Below are 21693 nucleotides of genomic sequence, written 5' to 3'. Positions count from 1 at the left end.
ACATGCAAACAACTTCCTGGCACTGACTTCCTGTTTATACAGTAAAGTCAATAGCCCTCAGCACTTTCAGCTCCTTTTAGTAGTAATCCAACTGTTTCTGTCTTTGGGGCCCCAGATTGAGAACTCAGAAATGTATCCACTGCTGGAGGCTTATGGTTTCTGTCTATTTATAGTAATGCTTTTATGCAAAACAGAGAAAGACCTCTTTTAACCCTGGCTTCTTGCGATGATACGTGCATTGTATTGCAAACATTTCCAGACAGGTAAGAGGGTTAAGGGTAAGAGTGAAGCTATGATTGAAAGACTAGATTTTGAATAGGCCACCTACAAGAAAAGGTTTGGGAACAAGTCTGAAAGGTGAAGACAGAATGTTAAAGCAATAAAGACCTCAGAAGTCACCTCCTCAGCTGTGCAGAAGGGGACAACCACAACCCAAAATGCAGAAAAGAATTTCTCAAGGTCTTGAATTCTAAAATATGCTGACTTAGCCCTTAAAGAGCCAACATTCTAACACTTCTCTACTCCCTATCTCTGCATACATTTACTCCGTATCTCTGCATACATTTCCCAGCAGATGGCTCTACACCTAGGAGACTCCCCCCCCAAATCCTTGTGGAATCAATAATTGCCATTTGTCTTATGAAGAAGATTCTACACTTCATTTCAAAGCCCTCAGAAATTTAGGTAGAGTTTAAGCCAGTTGCCAGTGGTCACCCAGCAAAACATGTTATATTTGATTCACGTTCTTCTGACTTCTAACCTTTAGACCCCTATATCTCTACCACTCACCTATGTATGATGCAAATTCATCACAATCTCCCTTCCACTGAAAACAAAACTATGTTGACTCTCTGTTACTTATAAGATAAAGTCTGAAATTGGCTTTCAAATACTTCAGTTACCTGGTTTCAGGCTGATGTAGGCCCTCACTGTTCCACTAACACATGCTTAACCAACTGGGGATTCCTCACTGTGTCATGAACATGCCACGCAACAGCACATCTCCAGGATATAACTTATCCTGATCCCTTCTTTCTTCTGCCTGAAGCACCTTCTCCCTTTTCTTCATCTGCTAAATATTTCTACGCTAAGCTAGAATATTCTAGGCTCATGCTTCTTGTTCTGGGAGGCATTTTCTAAGTCCTCATGATACAATTCAAAGCTCATTCCTTTGCATCTACTAGTCCCCTTGTGTCTGAATTGTGACATTTTAAGTCACATTTAAATTACTTAGTAGTCTATTTGAATCCTACATTAGCCTGGATCACCCTGAGGGCAGGGTATGATTCATGTTTATAAGAAATGAACATCATCAAACAAGAAATGGAGAAATGGGTATAATTATCTTATTTCATAGATCAGGAAGGTGGAAAGAAGCACCAGGGTGTAGAAGATGCTTACTAAAATATCTGTTCTCCTTTCTTCTTCTTTTCACAGATACCTACTCCTTGGATCTTTTTCTCCACTTTATAGTTGAAGAAGAGTAGAGGATCATACAATCTAAATAACTTGACCAATGTTACAAAGAGCTTAGAAGTCGCAGAACTGGGATTCTACCAAGGTGTTCTAAATCCAAGACCAAAAGCTTTCTGTTGCACTCCTACTGTCTCCATGCACTCACCCCAAGCCCCCAAACTATAGAAAGAAAGCTCAGGAAACTCCAAATCTCCTCTCCCATGGTAGGTCCCTCTAGGCTCCAGTGGACTACAGAAGGCCCTCCAGGGATAAGAATAGGTTTTATAGCTTTGAAATAACTGAATATTCACCTCTAAATATGGCTAAGACTACTTTTCCTATCAACTGTATAATAAAAGGCACACAGACTGCTGTTTCCCAACTCTTCTCTGCTCCCCCATAAAATAATCCCTCCCAGAGCTAGAGGACTATATAGAAAATGGACTGTCTGCCAGCAATCTGAATTTCAATCTTCAGCTGAAACCTTCTGCCCCAAACCAGTATTAAATATTCCGATATAGATTTGTTATTTTAAGTGGAATGCATTTTACCAGACCCAGATCAGTCATTATACATTTATTTTATTTATTTTAGGCATTGACATTAAGGGTATAGTTACATGCAATGAATGGCTTGATGTAAACATATGCTTCTAGGTGACAGAACAAGAGTGGCCTTTGCAAACTTTCTTTGGGTGGAGAGAGTGCATTGAAGAAGACTCACGAATTATGTACCCAAGAATCAGCCCAAGGACCTCTTCAAGTACAATGATTGAACAACAAGAATTCACAGGGCACAGGCTTTTATAAAAATGCCTTGGGAGCTTATAGGATTATAGAACTTTGGCATTAAAAGAGTTGTTAGAATTCCACCCATGCTCCACCAATTGCAGGTAGGGAAAATTAATTTCTGAGAGAAGAAATAGTTTATCTAAGGTCACACATTGAGCTGACGAAGTTAGGACTGGCATCTAGAAACCCTTGTTCAGATACCTTCCTCTTTTCACTATACTTTAGGGGGAAAGATGGGAGCATCTTAGCATAATGGTAATGAGTACAAGTGTTAGTGGAGCAATGTCTGCATGCTAGCTAGCTCTGCCACACAGTGGCTGTGTGACTTGGAAAGTTCTTCAGTCTATCTGAGTGCTAGTCTCCTCATCTGTAAAATGAAGTAATAAGGATCCTTGCTTTAGAAGAGTACATAATTCACAGAATTGCTGTGAGGATAAAATATGTAAATGTATGGAAAATGCTTATTAGCATGATGTCTGACACAATAAGTTCTCAATAAATGTTCATATTTGTAATGAAAATTCTGTTGCTACTACATCCTTTTTCTTTTCATTTCTTGAATAACTCTGAGGGCACAATTAGATGTATTGACTAATTCTCCTTTGTGTTAAAGGACAAGTGAATATAAAAACTTCTTTAAAATGTAAGGAGAGCCTAATATCACCCTTTAAGTAAGAAGAGGTGAATATAATTTGAAAACCTATCCCTCACCTGTGGGTTCAGTTTGCCTAACAACAATTGATCCTTGAGCAACGTGGAGGTTAGAGGCATCAGCCCTCTGGGTCATCGAAAATCCACGTGTAACTTTTTAATTTTTTTAAAATTTTAATTACAGTATAGTTAACATATTATATTAGCTCCAGGTGTACAATATTGTAATTCAACAATCCTATATATTATTCAATGCCTATCAAGATGAGTGTACTCTTAGTCCCCTTCACCTATTTCACCCATTCCCTCAACCTCCTCCCCTCTGCTAACCATCAGTTTGTTCTCTATAGTTAAGAGCCTGTTTCTTGGTTTTTCTCTTTCTTCCTTTCTCTTTTTCTCTCTCTCTCTCTTTCTCACTCCCTTTTGCTCATTTGTTTGTTAAGTTCCACATATGAGTGAAATCATACAGAATTTGTCTTTCTCTGACTGACTTATTTCACTTAGCATTACATTCTCTAGATCCATCCATGTTGTTGCAAATGGCAAGATCCCTTTCTTTTTATGGCTGAATAATACTGCACTCTATATATACACAGCACATCTTCTTTATCCATTTACCTATTGATAGATACTTGGGCTGATAGCTTAGCTATTATAAATAATGCTGCAATAAACATAGGGGTACATGCATCCCTCTGAATTAGTGTTTTTGTATTCTGGGGTAAATACCCAGTAGTTTGATTACTGGATCATAGGGTAATTCTATTTTTAACATTTTGAGGAATTTCCATTACTGTTTTCCACAGTGGTTGCACTATTTTGCATACCCACCAACAGTGGGTTTCTTTTTCTCCACATCTTTGCCAACAACACTTGTTTCTTGTGTTTTTAATTTTAGTCATTCTGACCAATATGCAGTAATATCTTATTGTGGCTCTAATTTGGATTTCCCTGAATGATGAGTGATGTTGAGCATCTTTTCATGCCTGTTGGCCTTCTCTCCATTTTTAATTTGATTATTTGTTTTTTGGGTGTTTAATTGTATCAGTTCTTTATATATTCTGGATACTGACCCTTATTGGCTCTGTTATTTGCAATTATGTTCTACTATTCAGTATGATGCCTTTCAGTTTTGCTGACTGCTTCCTTTGTTGTGCATAAGCTTTTTATTTTGCTGTAGTCTCTCGTTTATCTTTGCTTTTATTTCCCTTGCCTCAGGAAACATATTTAGAAAAATATTGCTACCGTTGATGACAGAGAAATTACTGCCTGTGCTCTCTTCCAGGATTTTTATGGTTTCAGGTCTAATATTTAGGCCTTTAAACCGTTTTTATTTTATTTTAGCAAATAGTGTAATAAAGTGGTTCAGTTTAATTCCTCTGCGCGTAGCTGTCCCATCTTCCCCACATCACTTGCAGAAGAGATTGTCTTTTTCCCACTGCATATTCTTTCTGGCTTTGTCAAAGATTAATTGATGATATAATTGTGGGTTTATTTCTGAGTTTTCTGTTTTGTTCTATTGATCTGTCTATGTTTGTGCCAGTGCCATAATGTTTTGATTACTACAGCTTTGTAATATAATTTGCAGTCTGGAATTGTGATACTTTCAGTTTTGTTTTTCTATTTCAGGATTGCTTTGGTTCACATATAAGTTTTGACCCCAAAAGCTTAACTACTAATAGCCTACTCTTGATCAGCAGTCTTACCATAACTTAGAGTCAATGAACACATATTTATAAGCTGTAGTCTTACAATAAAGTAAGCTAGAGAAAAGAAATTTTGTTAAGAAAATAATAAGGAAGAGAAAATACATTTATAATACTATACCGTATTTATGAAAAAAAAAAAAACAAATATGCAGGTAAGTGGAACTGCACAGTTCAAAACTGAGGTGTTCAAGTGTCAATTGAATCTTTTTCTCTGTTGAGGGCCCTCAGTACGGACTGGCTGGTTGCTTTCAAAGCAGTTCTGGAAGACTAGAGAACTTTACAACATTCCTGAGATGTCCACAACAATGGGTAATGGAGTTTTAAAGCAAGTTTTCTTTTGGATACTCAGGTCGTTACTACAAGGGTTTTACCTTCCTATTAAAATCACATACACAACTTTACAAGTGTTCCTCACTCCAATCACCAACAGCAATGCCAGTGATCCCCAGAACACACATTTTTATTTATCTTTATATTCCAGCGCCCAAGGTCCACTTATGGGCACATTCCTAGTGGATAGTTTTGAATGAATGAGAAGCATGAGCATAAAGCTTAGTCCTAAGAGAAGCAGTGAGGAAGATACTGCTTGGGATGGGTACTGAATCTCCAGTGATTTTGCATGCCCTGGAAAGAGCTCCAATATCCAGTGGTGGGTACATGGTCTTGTCTATTCAAGATGGTCCTGTCCCTGAGCATAATTCATTGAACTATTACAGTTCAGGACAATCACAGTCACTTTCTGGGAAATTTGAAACTGGAAATGGAGAAACACTATTGGTGTTACTGACAATGAGTCATATTCATATTAATACCTAAGTAGTCATGCCATGGATTTTACTGCTGAGATCTTCCAAGTGACGTTTGTGGAATTCTCCCAAAGGATTTGTTGTTCAACTTTTCTATAAATGCTATGAAATATCTCATATCTTCCAATAACATCATTGTAAGGGAACATCTTGAGAAGGGAACTGCCTTATTTTAGAAAAAAAAAGTATGATACACTACCTGGGGATAGAAAATGAAACCACAGGTCATGAAGTTCAATTGGTGACAAGAAAGATGGAATTCTTATAATTTATAAGTAATGAACAGAAATCTAAAGATGGGATAAACAGAGAAGGAAAGGGGAGTGGGAAGAATGGATGGGATAAACAGAGAAAGAAAGAAAGGAAAGTGGGAAGAATGTATGAATTAAGATATGGGGAATATGAAGCCCAAATTAACAGAAATAGTAAATATGTTTTAAGAACAGGCATGACTAATATTAAGGGTTTTTTTGCATTTATATAATATAAATTCCTTCCATCTCCCTAAATCTTCAACAAAATCTGATCCACATAGAAAAAGCTTTATATATTAGATTAGTTTTTTGCATGTCTTTGCGTGTGCCTGTGGATGCATGAATACCTTTATTTGTATGTGTGTGAATTTAGATATATCCAGGAGAGGAGATTAGTTATCTGTCTGGGTCAATAAGGACATTATACACATGATAACAAGATAAACCATAAACTGAGCTAATTCAGAGAGCTTTGCAACAAATCACAGTATCAAAATTCACCCCAATCCACACAAAATTCTGAGAGGTAGAGAGGGATGCAGAGCTTCCACTATACATAAGAGAGCTTTGAACTAATTTCATATGAATCTCAAACAAGATACCATGGCTGACATCTAATTTACAGAGTCTGTTTGGACAAGTGACCTTGGCGAGTTATTTCTCTCTGCAACATCTCTTCAGTCCAATCAAGACTAGTACACAGGGCTCTTGACTCTCAGCCACGTGTACAGTGAGAAAGTTGGAGCACATGGTCTTTCACAGCTACTTCTCTGATTTCAGAGTTTTAGTATCAGTTTATCCAGATCTTACCAATTTGTTTATTTGTTCATAATCTACTCATTCAACAAATATTTATTGACCATGTGTTGGCCACTATTACAGATGTTTGGACTATATCAGTGAACAAAAACAGCAGAATCCCTATCATTTCATTCTAGGATTTTTAATGACAAGAAGTTTCTGTGTAGTTTAAACAAGAATGAAAGTAGAAAACAGAAAGCAGATAAGGGAAGGGGAAAGGTGAGGGAACTCTCTTTAATGACAGCACCAAGAGTCTCCTAACTATCAGGGAAACTACTTTCTGCTAGTAGTTCTCTAAGTATGGAGCCCAGTACTGCTGCTACGGCAAGCAAAGCTTGCTGGAAGGCCTCACCTCTCCACACTGTTAGGAGAGGACACCCAGGGTTATTGAAAAACAGTAAATTATTTCTTAATAGAATATAGTCAGCAGAGACAGGGATTATGGTATAATTAACATAACATGAATTTTAAAATTCATGGGCTGGTGGGCTGCTACCAGGAGATAGATCAGACACAGAATAGAGTGAGAGTCCAGCAGAAGCTTGCTGCACTCTCTACCCTAGAGAATGTTAAGGCTCTAAACCTGGATCAGATGGGTGTGGTAAAGAACACTAGACTGGGAGCCAGAAGACAGCTTTCTCTACTATGACGTCCTTGTGTGACCTTGAGTAATTCCCACCTCCTCTCTGGGATCTTAGTTCCTTCTCTGAAAAATAAGAGGATTGGATGGAATATTCTTAAGATTAAATGACCCTCTAGACCAGGGTTTTTCAATCATGCCATTATAATTTTGAAACAAAAATCCTAAGAAAGCCCTGTAATCTTAAGTAATTAAAAGCAGAACTGCTGGGGTGTCCTGGTGACTCAGTCAGTTAAGCAGTATCCTTCAGCTCAGGTCATGATCCCAGAGCCCTGAGATCCAGCCTTGCATCGGACCCCTCTGCCTCACCCCCTGCTTGTGCTCATGCTCTCTCTGTCAAATAAAATAAAATAAGTAAGTAAGTAAGTAAATAAATAAATAAATAAATTCTTTTAAAAGATAAAAAATAAATAAAAGGAGAACTGCTCTAAGAGTAATAGGAACAGGGGGCAAGTAACAGTTCACCTTCTCTTCTCTCCTTAGTAGAATCACCTTTTTCCTTTCTTGACGGGAGGAGGAAAGGCCCCAGTCATTTTTGGCTATACCTTTCCTGTTCTCAGAGGAAACAGTTGTCATTGAAGCCATTATACACCTGATGAATCCAGCAATAGAGACCACTGCCCACCTCAACTGGAAGGCTATCAGGGATCATCTCACCATTCCTTACCTATTTACTCCCTTCAGTAACTGCTACAATTCCAGACCTTTTCTGGCATCTGTCTTCACCTGACCACTCCTCTCTATTCCTACTTCCTTTAATCCAACCCAAGCTCCTGGATTCTCTTCCATTCCTTCCTCCCAAACACTATTTACTCTGAATAATAGAATAGCAGTGACAATCTAATAGGTATTTTGAGGTATTAGCAAATTGATACATGCTAATACTCAGTGCAGTGCTTGGCACATAAATATCATTTAGGTATTTTTTTTGCTATTGTTGTCACTGTTCATTTTGTTGTTGTTGTTAATATTATTACTTAGGTGCCAATAATACCATGGCTTATAATTTGGTGAATCACTAGATTTGGTGATTTGCTTCAACCCTTAATCTTTGCCTCCCTGGATCCTTCTCTCTACATCCACTTTCTATCTTCTTTCTTAGCGGTTTCCACATTCATACAGATGATCCATGTAACATCATGGCTCTTTCCTCAGTGCTGTATCCTCAGCAAATAGAATAATGCTTGACTCATGAAAAATCCTTAAGAAATACTTTTTGAATTAATAAAAAAATAATCTTTTCCTTCACTCCACTTCAGCTTCTCTTACCATCACTATCTTTCTCTTTTTCTCAAATAAACACACACTCTACCCTACTTACAATCTCAAATGTCCACACCATGTTTTCTAACTGCAACTGTCAAGATAATTTGCTGAAACATTTACTTTACAATAATTCTTTGAAGTCCAATCCACCAATCCTTCTACTTCATAGCCATCAGCTTCCTTCCTATTTTTCTTTCTATCCATGTCTATTATTATAATTATGTCCTCATAAACACCTTCAATCCCCTTGTCTCCATACATTTTTTTCTGATGCGGCAAAACCCATACCTATAATGAACTCTTCTTCCTACCTTATATAGGCCCTATATAACTGGAGAAAATCATGTATTGAGGCAGAATGCCTGCATTTTAAATATATGATCTAAGTCCTCAAGCAGCTGTTATCACTGCTCAACAATTCTACAAGGTTATTCTGGTATTTAGGTTTCTCATGTTTTCTCTGAAAGAAAAAAAGAAAGACTAGTTCAAAATGTCTTCAATCTCATGAAAACCCTTATTCTTATTCTCTCACCATCATTTTTCAAGGATTATCTTTTCTAATGCTTTCCATTTTAGAAACCATCAGACAACAGCATTCTCATATTCCCAAAGCCAAAATTAGAAACATACTTATGTTTCTTTTGTATAATCCCATTACCATGATGAAGGTGTCTTTTTTCCTAACAAAGGCCCTCAGCATATCTTTTGGATCTCATGCCATTCACTTTCCTAAGGACTATACCCTTTTGATCATCTCCTGTGTCTCCTTCATCATCAATTCTGCTCTCACCAGCTCATTACATTGAGCAAATAACTCTAAACCCATAACTCTACACACCATCCACCATCAGTTACATCCTATTTCTCTGCTCTTCTTCTAGACAAAACTTCTGCATATGCATGCTGCCAGCATCTCTTATTCTTCAATGACTATTCAGTTCATTCTACTTTTGGCTTTCTTCCTACTTCTGGTCACTTGTTTTCTGATTTTTATGTGGGCCTCTTCTCTTTTGTCCAAACTTGAAATATGGAAATTCCCTAGAGTTTGATCCTTTACTATCTTATTTTTTCTCTGCCTTTCTTCCTACATTTTCTTATCTAAATATAGGCATTAAATAAAATCTACATGTTAGCAACTCTCAAATGTATGTCTCCAGCCAGACTTCCCTGGACTCCAGCCTTGTGTATCCAAAACATTACTAGATATCGTCCCTTAGAGATCTCATAAGTATCTAAAACTTGACATTTTCAAAACAAATATGCTGACTCCCCTATCTATCCACATGGTCACCTTTCAAAATTCCCCAGTACAATCAATGGCAACAATATTCAAGAGTTGCCCATCCAGAAATCTGAACTCAATCTTAATTCATCACTCTCCCTTTATTCCCAGATGTAATAAACCTTTCAATAATCTAACTTCCAGTACATATGTCAAATACTTTAACTTTTTTCATCTCTACTGCCACTGACCCTAATCCAAGCCACTATTATCTCATTTCTGTAACAGCCTTATTACTTATATCCTCTGTTCTGTACTTTACTATAATTTTATTCTCCATGGAAGCCAAAGTTTAAAAAAACCACACACATCAATTTGCCTAATGTTAATTCCCCTCCTCTGACTTTCTACCACCAAAAATGCTTTAATGTCTTTGTTCCTTTGGATTACAAACAATATCCAAATATTTTCGCTCTTTTTTTTTTTAATTTTTATTTATTTATTTATGATAGTCACAGAGAGAGAGAGAGAGAGGCAGAGACACAGGCAGAGGGAGAAGCAGGCTCCATGCACCGGGAGCCCGATGTGGGATTCGATCCCGGGTCTCCAGGATCGTGCCCTGGGCCAAAGGCAGGCGCCAAACCGCTGCGCCACCCAGGGATCTCAATATCCAAATATTTTAAGGTGGGTTTCCAGCCCTATCTGATTTTAGCCCTGTCTCCCTCTTTACATTCATCTACTACTACATTTCATCTTTCGATTCTTCGAATTTTATATCTGTCCCATGAGGTTTGCAATCATTCTCTTACTTCTGCTTGGCATGATCTATACCGCTCTTAATTTCCCTCATTCCAGTCCTTTAAGCTTCATCTTCTCAGACGGGCCTCCTTTGCCCATACTATCCAAGTATGGCCCTCATGCTATTTTCTAACACCAGAGCTGATAAATTATTTTAGCTTATCACAGTTTTAAATTGTATACGTATTAAATTGTTTATTTGTGTACTGTCTCTATTAGTCTACAACACCAATGGGGGAGGAAATCAAATTATTTTATTTACTTAAGTATACTTCATCCTCACCATAAAGTTGAGTCAGTAAAGAGCTGTTAAATAGGGTTGAATCAATTCTAAGGGTGCAAAGAATATATTTGGAAAGATACTTAACTAAACTATGAGCTTCCTAAGAACAGGGTGATGTGATTTCTCTCTTACTTTTCCAGCATTCAGCATGAGCAAAGAGTAGGTTCCTGAGAAGGTTTTGGAACTAAATTAAGATGCATTCTAACTTTGATTCTGACATTTCAAATAATATAATGTTTCTGATTTCACAATCCTAGCAACTGCTTAGCTCTCCCTGTATTTTGCCCAGTTAAGATTTTAAGGACTCAGAGAGGCAATATGTGTAATGTAGAGGGCCTGGGATTTGAATTGATTAAGATATGCTTGGAATCCCAGCTTTTCCTGAAGCCAATACTTGAAGTAATTAGTCAATCACAAGTCTGTTTTATGAAATATAATATAGCTATATAAATACAATTATTTTGAAGATTAATCATATGAAATAGCAAGCATATAGTTGGCTTACAACAAATTCTAACTCCCTTCTTAGCATGTAAGAATAAATCCTATTCAGGCTGGACTTGCTCTTGGAGTTATGAAGTAACTCTCCTGATTTTACAGATGGGGACTTGTTTTAGGGTCATACAAAGTATCAGTGTGAAAACTAAAGTTAGCATGTGTATCTTTTCTCTGTATTCTTCTACTGAAAATATGGTATTATAATATTCTATAGTTTGGTTTTAGGGAAAAAAATGTACTATTGTATTACCATAGGGGACCTGCTATAGTAGATAACCTTGATAAGCACATTTTTAAAAGGCAGAAACCCATATCCCAGAGCTATTGTCTATTCCAATTTGGGCAACAACTATACATGGATACTTACCATGCTTGGGCTGAGAGGAATGAAACATCAGATGCAAATCTTTATCAAAACAGTTATATGTTTAAGCCAAGCAAAACATGTTACTCAACACAAAGTTTATTGTCAATTCTAAGATACACATTTTCCCTCCATTTAACATCTCTGAAATCCAGATACATCTTATAGTATCATGACTCACTGATATTGCTTGAGCACATACATCATAACTTCCATCAGTGGCTTAGGAGAAAATCCCAAGATGACAATGGACACTTTGAAGAAAGGCTACATCACCAGGTTCTTAAAGACACAAAAGCTTCTACTGTGTGGGAAAATGTGTCTACTGACAATTCTGAGTTAAAAGTAATTTAGAATAGTTGGATCCTGAATTTTTTCAAATACCTTAACACTTTATTTGGTTATTTTTTTATTATAAACAAGAGAGATCCATGATAAAAATCTCTGTGTAAATAAGTTTGAAAGAGGTCTTTTAGGAAGTAAAAAATAAAAATCCAACGTAATAAGAAAGCACTGTGTCAGAGTTTAATTGGCATCATTCTTCTTTCTTACTGGTACATAAAGTAATGGTGCATCTTATAATTGACAGCTTCTTAAATTTGATGAAATCTGTTAAGTCACACCAAATAAAATGCTCCAGGCTATATAACACTTTCTAATAAAAATACCCAAATCACATTAATCTTATACTTATTAACAACATTTTAGATCATAATTCTATTAAAATACCATTAACCCATTTGTTGAACACCACATATGGTTAATTATAACATAGTAGTTAAGATTAAGAATTCTGGAATCCAACCAACCTGATATTCAATCCTGACTCCCCCATTTATCAACTCGTAATCTTTGATAGTTTTTTATTTTTAATGATGGGGAAAACAATACTACTTATCTTTTAAAGTTTAAGGATTAAATTAAATTAATTAAAGCAATTAGCAGTATGTGACTTCTAGAAATGGTCCAATGTCTATTTACTACATTAATATTGCCCACTATTATTATAGTAATATTATACTACTTGATCTTTATAACATCCATGTAAAAGTAATACTATATCCAATTTATAGATGAAGATGCTGATTCTTAGTAACTTTCTGTTGGAAAATGATTACACAGACAACTGATGATTTAGAAAACCTATGGGTAATAAATTATAGTAGTCAGTTAATTGTCAGATACTGAAGCTTAAGTTCTTGCCACTCAATATTTATGAAAAACTCACTGAGAGAGAGAAAGCACATGGAAAACAGCCTTAAAAGTATATAGTTCATCTACTCCTTGAGACACTCTAAAATTTATCTTTGGATCAAGACAAGAGAACATGATTTTGGTCTTTTATAGGACAGCTTTATCAACTTGACAGATAACAAAGGACTATATTGAGACATATTATAAGACTATGCCCTAAGAAACTTTTTTCCTTACTTTTAAGGATGTGTCTGAGAATGCTGTTTATCACCCTGTAAACTATACTCTTTAAGTCACTTACCCTCTTCCCCTCCCCTGGGTTTCAGCATGTTTTTTCTTAGACTGAGTTTTGTAATGGGTAGTGTGAGCCATCTATCTGATCTTGTATTTCTCCTTGCCTTGGTTGCTAGGAAACTCAATGTCAGGTTTATTACTCAAACCCAGCAAATGTAGATATTAACTTTACTCCTGAGTTCCTCTTTTATCTCTTCTCATTTTTCCAGAAGGGACTGTGTATGAGATGTCTCTAAAATGGGAAAGAACATAGTGCCTTCTGGGCACTGAGAGAAGACCATGTAATTGGATAATTTTTACAGATGCTAGAGATGAAGCTGAAAAGACAGACATGCCAGCTAGAATATGATAAGCTTTGTATTTTTATAATCAACTCCAAATAATTTATGACAAATGAAACATAATAAATAAATCAGTTAATAAGCAAACATATAAATAAATACTAAACATGTACCTTAATTTTATAGATTTCCCATGGGGAAAAAAATGAATTAAGCTACCTAGTCTCACCTCCAACTCCAGTTTGCAATGAAGAGTTCTCTGTAATCAGTACAATGCAGAAGAGAACGGTAGAGGTCAGATGATACTAGGTAGAGAAAGAGTTCTAAGAAGAATAGTATAAACAGACTTTGAAATAGAATTTTTTTTCTAGCATCTGCCTGGCTGGAGCCTTCCCCAACTATTCACTAACTGCTTGGGGGAAATTAACTCTGCCCACATGAGCATCCGACATATGCTAATTCTGACCATGGCACAGCTTTATAAGGAATCTGGAGGCTACAGAATGGCTGCAGGCTGACATAGCCTCATGGAGATAACAGAATCTGGTGTAAAAACTAGTTCTGTCACTTACTAGCTGTATGACTTTAAGCAACTCAGCCTTCTGAAACTTGTTTTCTTATATACCACATAGGGATAATGACACTGGTATTGTCATTCTTATCACACAGGGTTGTTAAGATGAATGGCAGTGCAAGATTTTGAAAGATTTTGGAAATAACACTGATGAGGAAACCAAGAGAGCTGACTGTTCTTCCTCTGCCAGGACTTTAGTTTCTGTGAAATGAGGCAGTTAGGCTGCCTCATTTCTCATCCCCAGAAGGGGATCATTTTCCAACTCCCTAGTTTGCAGAAGAGTTGTACAAAAGTAAAGATAAAGGATTTGAGAAATTATCAGAGAATGGGTATCTGCCTGGGCTCAGAGGTATGGTTGCCAGCAGTTTCTTGAGGACTGTGGGTCAGCCCATAGGAGCCCTAGGTTAGATTGTGGTCAGTGAGTGACTTGGGGATGCTGACATATTTGCAAGGAAGCATTTCACAGTGTGAATGTATAAGGTGCTTTTTACAGATCCATGAAAGTCAAAACTTACCGAAAGGAAAAAAAAAAAAGGAAAATTATAATCTGAGTATTTAATCATTCAACAGCAAGGCATGCCAGAAAATAGCATGTTTTGGTATATTTTTTGGAAAATATTTAGGTATCTGAAATAATAGCATATTTACTTGGCCTTTTTCACATGTAGGCACTATGCATACTACTTAGTCTTTGTAATAATGCTGAAAAGTGGGGTTTAATGTCTCCATTTTATAGATAAGGAAATGATACTAAGAGTATTTAAATAATTTGCCCATTGCTATATAGTCCACAAATGGTGGAAATGAGATATAAAGCACAAATCGTTAGCTTCAAATCCCACACATTCTCTTTTAAACCAGGCTGCTTCTCAAGGAGAACCAGAGCTGTGTTCATTAAACAGATCAAATGTATATAAAACATAATTAGCCTAAATCTATAAATAAACAGATGATATATGGTGGCTTCCATATTGGGGGGTGGAGTATAAAAAGAAGAGTATAAAAACAAGAAAAAATAAAAACATTAGAAAATAGCTGGTTGGACTTTTATAGATTACAAATTACTTTACTATCTATTAACTCATTTGTTCCTCACAATTACCTTGTGAACTATGTAGGATCAACTCCATTCTCAAATGAGGAAATAGGCTCAGAGAAGGTGGTTGACCTTCTCAAGGTCATTCAAATACTGAGTGAGAGTTTCCAATCAAATCTCAAGTCTGTCTTTTTTTAAAGTTCCTATCTTCTTCAGCCTAGACAATGTTAGTCTTGGAGGGATGATTTCTTTCTAGACTGTCACTAGAAAACAGCCCTTCATTCTTCGGTAGAAAAAAATCTGCCCCTCTTTTGAGTTCTGCATGAAATTTCAACATGGTGGATGGGGGAATGGGTTCCTCAGACTAATGAGCAATTCTCAGATACCAACAATGTATCCTAAAACTCAACTTAATTTTGAACATTATCTACTCAGAGATAGCATCAGACTCCACAGTTTGAGGGCTCAATCCTGTAAGTGTGCCTCTTCCTCTCACTTCAGACACCAATTGCAAGCCCAGGTTTTCACCTGGGCTCCTGACCAACCACTTACAGATAGCAGGTCCCAATTCCATCCTTAGAATTCAGATACCAGTCACAAATCCAGGTGATCACCTGTATTTCTTACTGACTGTCTATAAGTAAGAGGATCCCACAACCCCTTCCTTGGGTTTGATTAATTTGCTAGAGTACTCAGAGAAACACTTTATTTACCCTATTACTGGTTTATTATTAAAGGATATTAATTCAGGACAGCCTGACAGAAAAGCTATATAGGACAAAGTATGCAGGAAGGGGCATGGAGCTTCTGTACCCTTTTGAGGAATGCCACTCTCCCCCACCTTCATATTTTCACCAACCTAGAAGCTCTCTGAAACCTGTCCTGTTGGATTTTTATGGAGGCTTCATCATAGAGGCATTGACTGACTAAATCACTGGCCACTGTCAATTGAATTCAATCTTTAGCTCCTCAACTCTATAATAACATAGTTAGTTCCCTGACAACCAGCTATCATCCTTGAATTACCTCAAGGGCTTTCCAAAAGTTACCTCACTAACACAATAAACAGCATATTTTAGCTCTTATTATAGGAAATTCCAAGAGTTTTAGTAGCTATGATCCAGGAACCATGGACAAAAACCAAATGTACATGATAAATCACAATATTCCAGCCCCATTTTGTAAATATGTCTGCTTTCAAGTACTCTAAGGGAACACGGATACACGGATACTGGAGCAGTACTGGCCCAGGAGAAACAATTGCTATAAGCTTCTAAAGAGACCCACCTATGCTTAGCTTAACCCGCCAACACAGGTCCAAAAGTTGATAGCAGATACCACTTTTTTTGAAAACAAAACAAAACAAAAACCAAAAACTGGTGTTGCCAAAGTAGGTCTTAGTTGCATTGAGAAGTAAGAATTGCATTTTGTTATGAAGAACATAACAAAACTATCAATACTGGGTAGGATCCCAAACTCTGGTAGTCAAAATCTATCTACTGTTCCAATCACAGCCTGGCGTTTACAGAAAGAATGTTTAACCAACTTGCCCAGGCTGCTGCTCAGAAAATAAAGAAAATTGCCAAGGGCTGCAGAGCCCCACCAGTGATCTGCAGACTTCACAGTGTTGTCAAGGTTATAATCCCTAATCTTTACAATAGTCTTGTAACCTAAAGCATACATAGGAGATTACTCCAAATATATGGATGAGAATATAGAGTCATAAACATAAGGGAAATAAACTAAACTGAGCATCTACTAGAAGGGCAGCAGGTACTTTATTCATGTACACTGGGTCCTTGCAATCACCCTAAAAGCTATCACAAGTTTGTATGATGTTGGAAAAACTCAAGTTTAGACTACTATTAACTTTACCAAGGTTACACACATAGTAAGTGGTAAAATGAAATAATAATCCTGGCAGATTCTGTATAGTATAATCAAGATATGTCTTGGAGGATTGGTAGTAATGTTGTCCAGTCCATCTTTTCTTAGTACACCATGGTGCCTCTCTTGATACATTGTAAAATGACTTGCTCAAGATCACTTACCCATCTGTCTTCTTTAACTATACATAGCTCTGAGTAAAGGGATTTTCTTAATATTATCTTTGTATCTCAGAACCCAAAAAAGAATTTAGCAGATTGTGAGTGATTATTAATGTTTCACAAACTGAATTAAAATTCAGCCTTGGTATAGATTCTGACATCAAAGATCCTAGATTTAGACTACTTTTAGCTAAAATATATCACATTCAAAGACACATTTGGAGTTATGCAAAGGATTTGGAGTTATGCTTCCAGCCTCGGTGTAATAACAGGAGCCAGATTTACTGTATTGTCTTAAACAACAAGAAAACTGAACAAAACATTAACAATTGTTTTCAGATATTGGGCAATAGGCAATGCAGGACTCTAATGATTGAAATATAAGAAAAATGTGAGGTGAGTCTTGTAATCAACTAGGCTTTTTGTCTGAAGGCATTTTTGGACTGTAGAGAAGGAGGAGATACCAAGCATAATCTAATAATGTTGCTAAATTGAGAAAATAGAGATCAGAGTCCAGAGATTCAGAAGTAATGAGAGATAGTTTTTGAGAAGAAAGAGATCTGCAGAAAAAGAGCTTCAGAAATTTGCATAGTGTTGCTCTTCAGTCTTCATTGTCTCCAAATGCGTATATAAGGGTAAAACTCTTAGAGGTCAGAAAAAGAGCAACTAAGAGCTATGAGTTGAACAATTTCCAGACATCATAGAAGGGTTAGGAATTATTCATGATTCAAGAATTAATAGTCTTCATTGATACATTGAGTCATTTAGTAAATATGTTAGAAGGGCCAAACCTTAGTAACAGGGTTAAGCTATTCCTATAGTAAAAGCCATTCTATATCTTCACTAATGTATCTTAAAAGCAAACCTTCAAAAGACTCCTAGCCCTGGGATACAAACAAAGAGTTGTGGAAGGGGAGGTGAGTGGGGGGGTTAGGGTAACTGAGTGATGGGCACTGAGGAGGGCACTTGATGGGATGAGCACTGGGTGTTATACTAGATGTTGGCAAATCAAACTTCAATAAAAACAAATGAAAATAAATAAATTAAAAAAATAAAAAAGCAAAAGAATCAAACATTATACTACATGGTAGCAAATTGAATTTAAATTTTAAAATTAAGAAAAAAAAAGAATCAAACAGAACTGCAAGTGATCAACTTTCAGCCAAAACAAAACCTGTCTTTAAAGAAAAACAACAAAGTATGCATGACAATGTTAAATCCACAATGTCTAGTAGCAAACCAAAAATTAAAGATATAACAAGAAACAGGGGCACCTGGGTGGCTCAGTCAGTTAAGCATGACTTTGGTTCAGGTCGTGATCTCAGGGTCCTAGGATCAAGCCCTGAGTCAGGTTCCTTACTCAGCAGGGGGGTCTACTTGTTCCTCTATTCTTCTACCCACTCATGCCCACACACTCCCTCTCTCAAATAAATAAAATCTTTAAAAAAAAAGAAACAGAAATGTAACCAACAATCAGAAGAAAAGTAAGTCATTGAAACAAACCTTTAAATTGCAGATATCAAATAAGTTAATATACAAGAACATTTAAAAGGCAATTATTAACTATGTAAAGTACTTAAAGAAAAACAATCATAATGAGGAGAGAAATGGAACACATAAAAGAGAATCAAATGAAATTTATAGAGATGAAAAATACAGATCTGAAGTAAAAATTCATTGGATAAAATTAATCTCAGATTAGTTATTGTAGAAATAAAGATTAAGAAAACTGGAAGACATAACAATAAAAACTATCCAAGAAAGTTGCATAGCAACTATTAGCATAGACACCAAAAAAAAAAAAAAAAAAAAAAAAGACTGAAAAAAATGAAGAATTTCAGTGACTTTTGGGACAGTATCAAATGGTCTAATACATGCATAATTGGAATCACTGGAGGAGAGGAGAGGGAAAAAATGATAGAAAAAATTGTATTAGAAGAAATAATGGCTAAAAAATCCCCAAATTTGATGAATAATATAAAACCATAGATCCATGAAGCTCAAACACTAAGTAGATTAAATATAAAGTAATGGTATCAAGACACATTATAATAAAATTTGTGAAAACCAGTGATGAGGAGAAAAATCTTAATGGCAGCAAGGTAACTGGGGAGAGATAAGGCCACATAAAGAGATACAAAGAATGACCACAGAAATTTCATCAGAACTATGCAAGCCAGAAGACAGTTGAATGGCATTTAAAGTGCTGAAACTAAAGTTAAAGTAGATACCTGGAATCATTCAGTAAATATCTCAGAAGGGCCAGCAATTGCACTATTAGGTATTTACCTAAAGAATACAAACATACTGACTCGAGAGGGGCACATACACCCCAATTTTTATAGCAGCATTACAGCCAAATTATGGAAAGAGTCCAAATGTCCCTCAACTAATGAAAGTACAGACAAGATGTGTGTATATATATATATATACTCAGCCATGAAATAGAATGAAATCTTGCCATTTGCAATGATATGGATGGAGCGCGAGTGTATTATACTAACTGAAATAAGTCAGTCAGAGAAAGACAAATATCATATGATTTTTTTTCATGTGTGGAATTTAAGAAACAAAACAGGTGAACACAGGGGATGTGAAAAAAAAAAGAGGAGAGGAGTAGGCAAACCATCAGAGACTTAACTTTAGAGAACAAACTGAGGGTGGCTGGAGGGGAGGAATGTGGGGGATGGGTTAAATGGGTGATGGGTATTAAGGAGGGCACTTGTGATGAACACTAGATGTTATATGTAAGTGATGAATCATTGAATTCTACTTCTGAAACCAATATTACACTGTATGCTAACTAACTAGAATGTAAATAAAAATTGATACAAAAAATTTAAAAAATTATAGCAAAAATATATTTTAAAATAAAAGCAACAAAATTGAACATTTCACAGTCAAATAACTCAAATTTTATTTAAAATTAAAGCAGAATGAAAACGTTTTCAAGTAAACTAAAGCTAAGAGTATTTGAATGTTTAAAACAGAACTGGATGTTTAAAGCAAAAATAACAGCAATGTATTGGAGTGTAGAGTTTATAATACATATAAATATAAAATCTATGACAACATTAGCAAAATAAAAGAAATAAAAATATATAAAATATTGTTATAAGGACATTTCAGTACATGTCAACAATTATTATTTTTTAATTTAAAGGAAAAAAAAGATTTTATTATTTGAGAAAGAGGGAGGGAGAGAGAGAGAGCACTTGCACACAGGAGCAGGGGGGAGGGGCAGAAGGAGAAGGAGACTCTCCGCTGAGCAGGGAGCCTGACTGGTGGTGATCCCAGAACCCTGGGGTCATGGCCTGAGCTGAAGGCAGATGCTCAAAGAACTGAGCTACCTAGGCATCCCCAATTATAATATTGTTTCAAGTTATGAAAGGTCACTGATGTTTACTGTAAATGCTAGAGCAACTCCCAAAAATGCAAGAGCAACTTATCTGGTTAATAAGTAAATAGTGAATATTGAATAGAATCCTTAAAAATACTCCAATTAATAAAAATGAAATAAAGAAAAGGAGGGGAAAGGATACCAAGAACAGATAGAACAAATGGAAAATAAAGAGCAAGATGACAAACTTAAATCCAGCCAAATTCACAAATACATTACATTCAAATGGTCTAAACATTCCGATTAAAAAGAGATTGCTTGAATGATTTATACATCGAGGTTGACCTCTATGTCTATAAGAAATCCTCTTTAAAGGCACAAATAGTTCAAAATTAAAAAAAAAAAGGGAAAACATATACCATGCAGTCATTAATCATTAGAAAGAGGCAGAAATTATTATATTAATATAAAATAGACTTTAGAAAAAAACAACATGGATAAAGAGGAAATATCACAATGATCAACGGATCACCACATCAAGAATTCAACATCATAAAATTGTACGCATCTAAAATAGAACTTTGAAATGCATTAAAAAATCTGACAGGACTGAAAGAAAAATAAATCTCAATTATAGTTGAAAACATCAACAATCCTTTATCACCAATTAATAGAACACTGAAAACTTCAAAACAGTGTTGAGATAAATTACAGAAGATATAAATAAATGAAGATACATACTATGTTCGTATATTGAAAAGGTCAGTGTTGTTCATTCATCAATTCTCCTAAAATTTATCTACAGATTATTTTTTTAAAGATTTATTTATTTATTCATGATAGACATAGAGAGAGAAAGAGAGGTAGAGACACAGGAGGAGGGAGAAGCAGGCTTCATGCCGGAGCCCGACGTGGGACTCGATCCCAGGACTCCAGGATCATGCCCTGGGCCAAAGGCAGGAGCCAAACCACTGAGCCACCCAGGGATCCTCTATCTATAGATTAAATGCAATTCCAATTGATAAATTGATTCTATAATTTATATAGCAATGAAAAAAAAAAAAAGCTGGACTAGCCACAACTATTTTTAAAAAAGAACAGAGACCTTAAACTACCTGATTGTAAGACTTTGTATAAAACTAAACTAATCAGATTGCTGGAAATATGGCAGAGCAGGAGAACTCTGAGCTTACTCTGTCCCACAGGTACAACTACACCCACATCCCATAGATAACATCCGCATCAGTGTGTGTAAATAAACCAGAAAACAACCTAAAGACTGGCAAAGCAACCTCTCTACAACTAGATGGAGAGAAGAGGCCATAGTGAAGAGGGTAGGAAGGGCAGAGACACAACACAGAGCTAAAAAGACCTTAGGATGGTCCATA

General features: G+C 36.1%; 1 protein-coding gene across 11 annotated transcripts in view; it reads right to left on the bottom strand.

Moving 5' to 3' along the window:
* Positions 1-21693, bottom strand: part of LOC140602551 (BEN domain-containing protein 5) — a 1370322-nt gene that overhangs the window by 527118 nt on the left and 821511 nt on the right. The window lies entirely within an intron of this gene.

Source organism: Canis lupus, chromosome 13, assembly GCF_048164855.1.
Source record: "Canis lupus baileyi chromosome 13, mCanLup2.hap1, whole genome shotgun sequence".
NCBI lineage: Eukaryota > Metazoa > Chordata > Mammalia > Carnivora > Canidae > Canis > Canis lupus.
The sequence above is the reverse complement of the archived record's forward strand: the minus strand, read 5'-3'. Positions and strand labels throughout refer to the sequence as shown.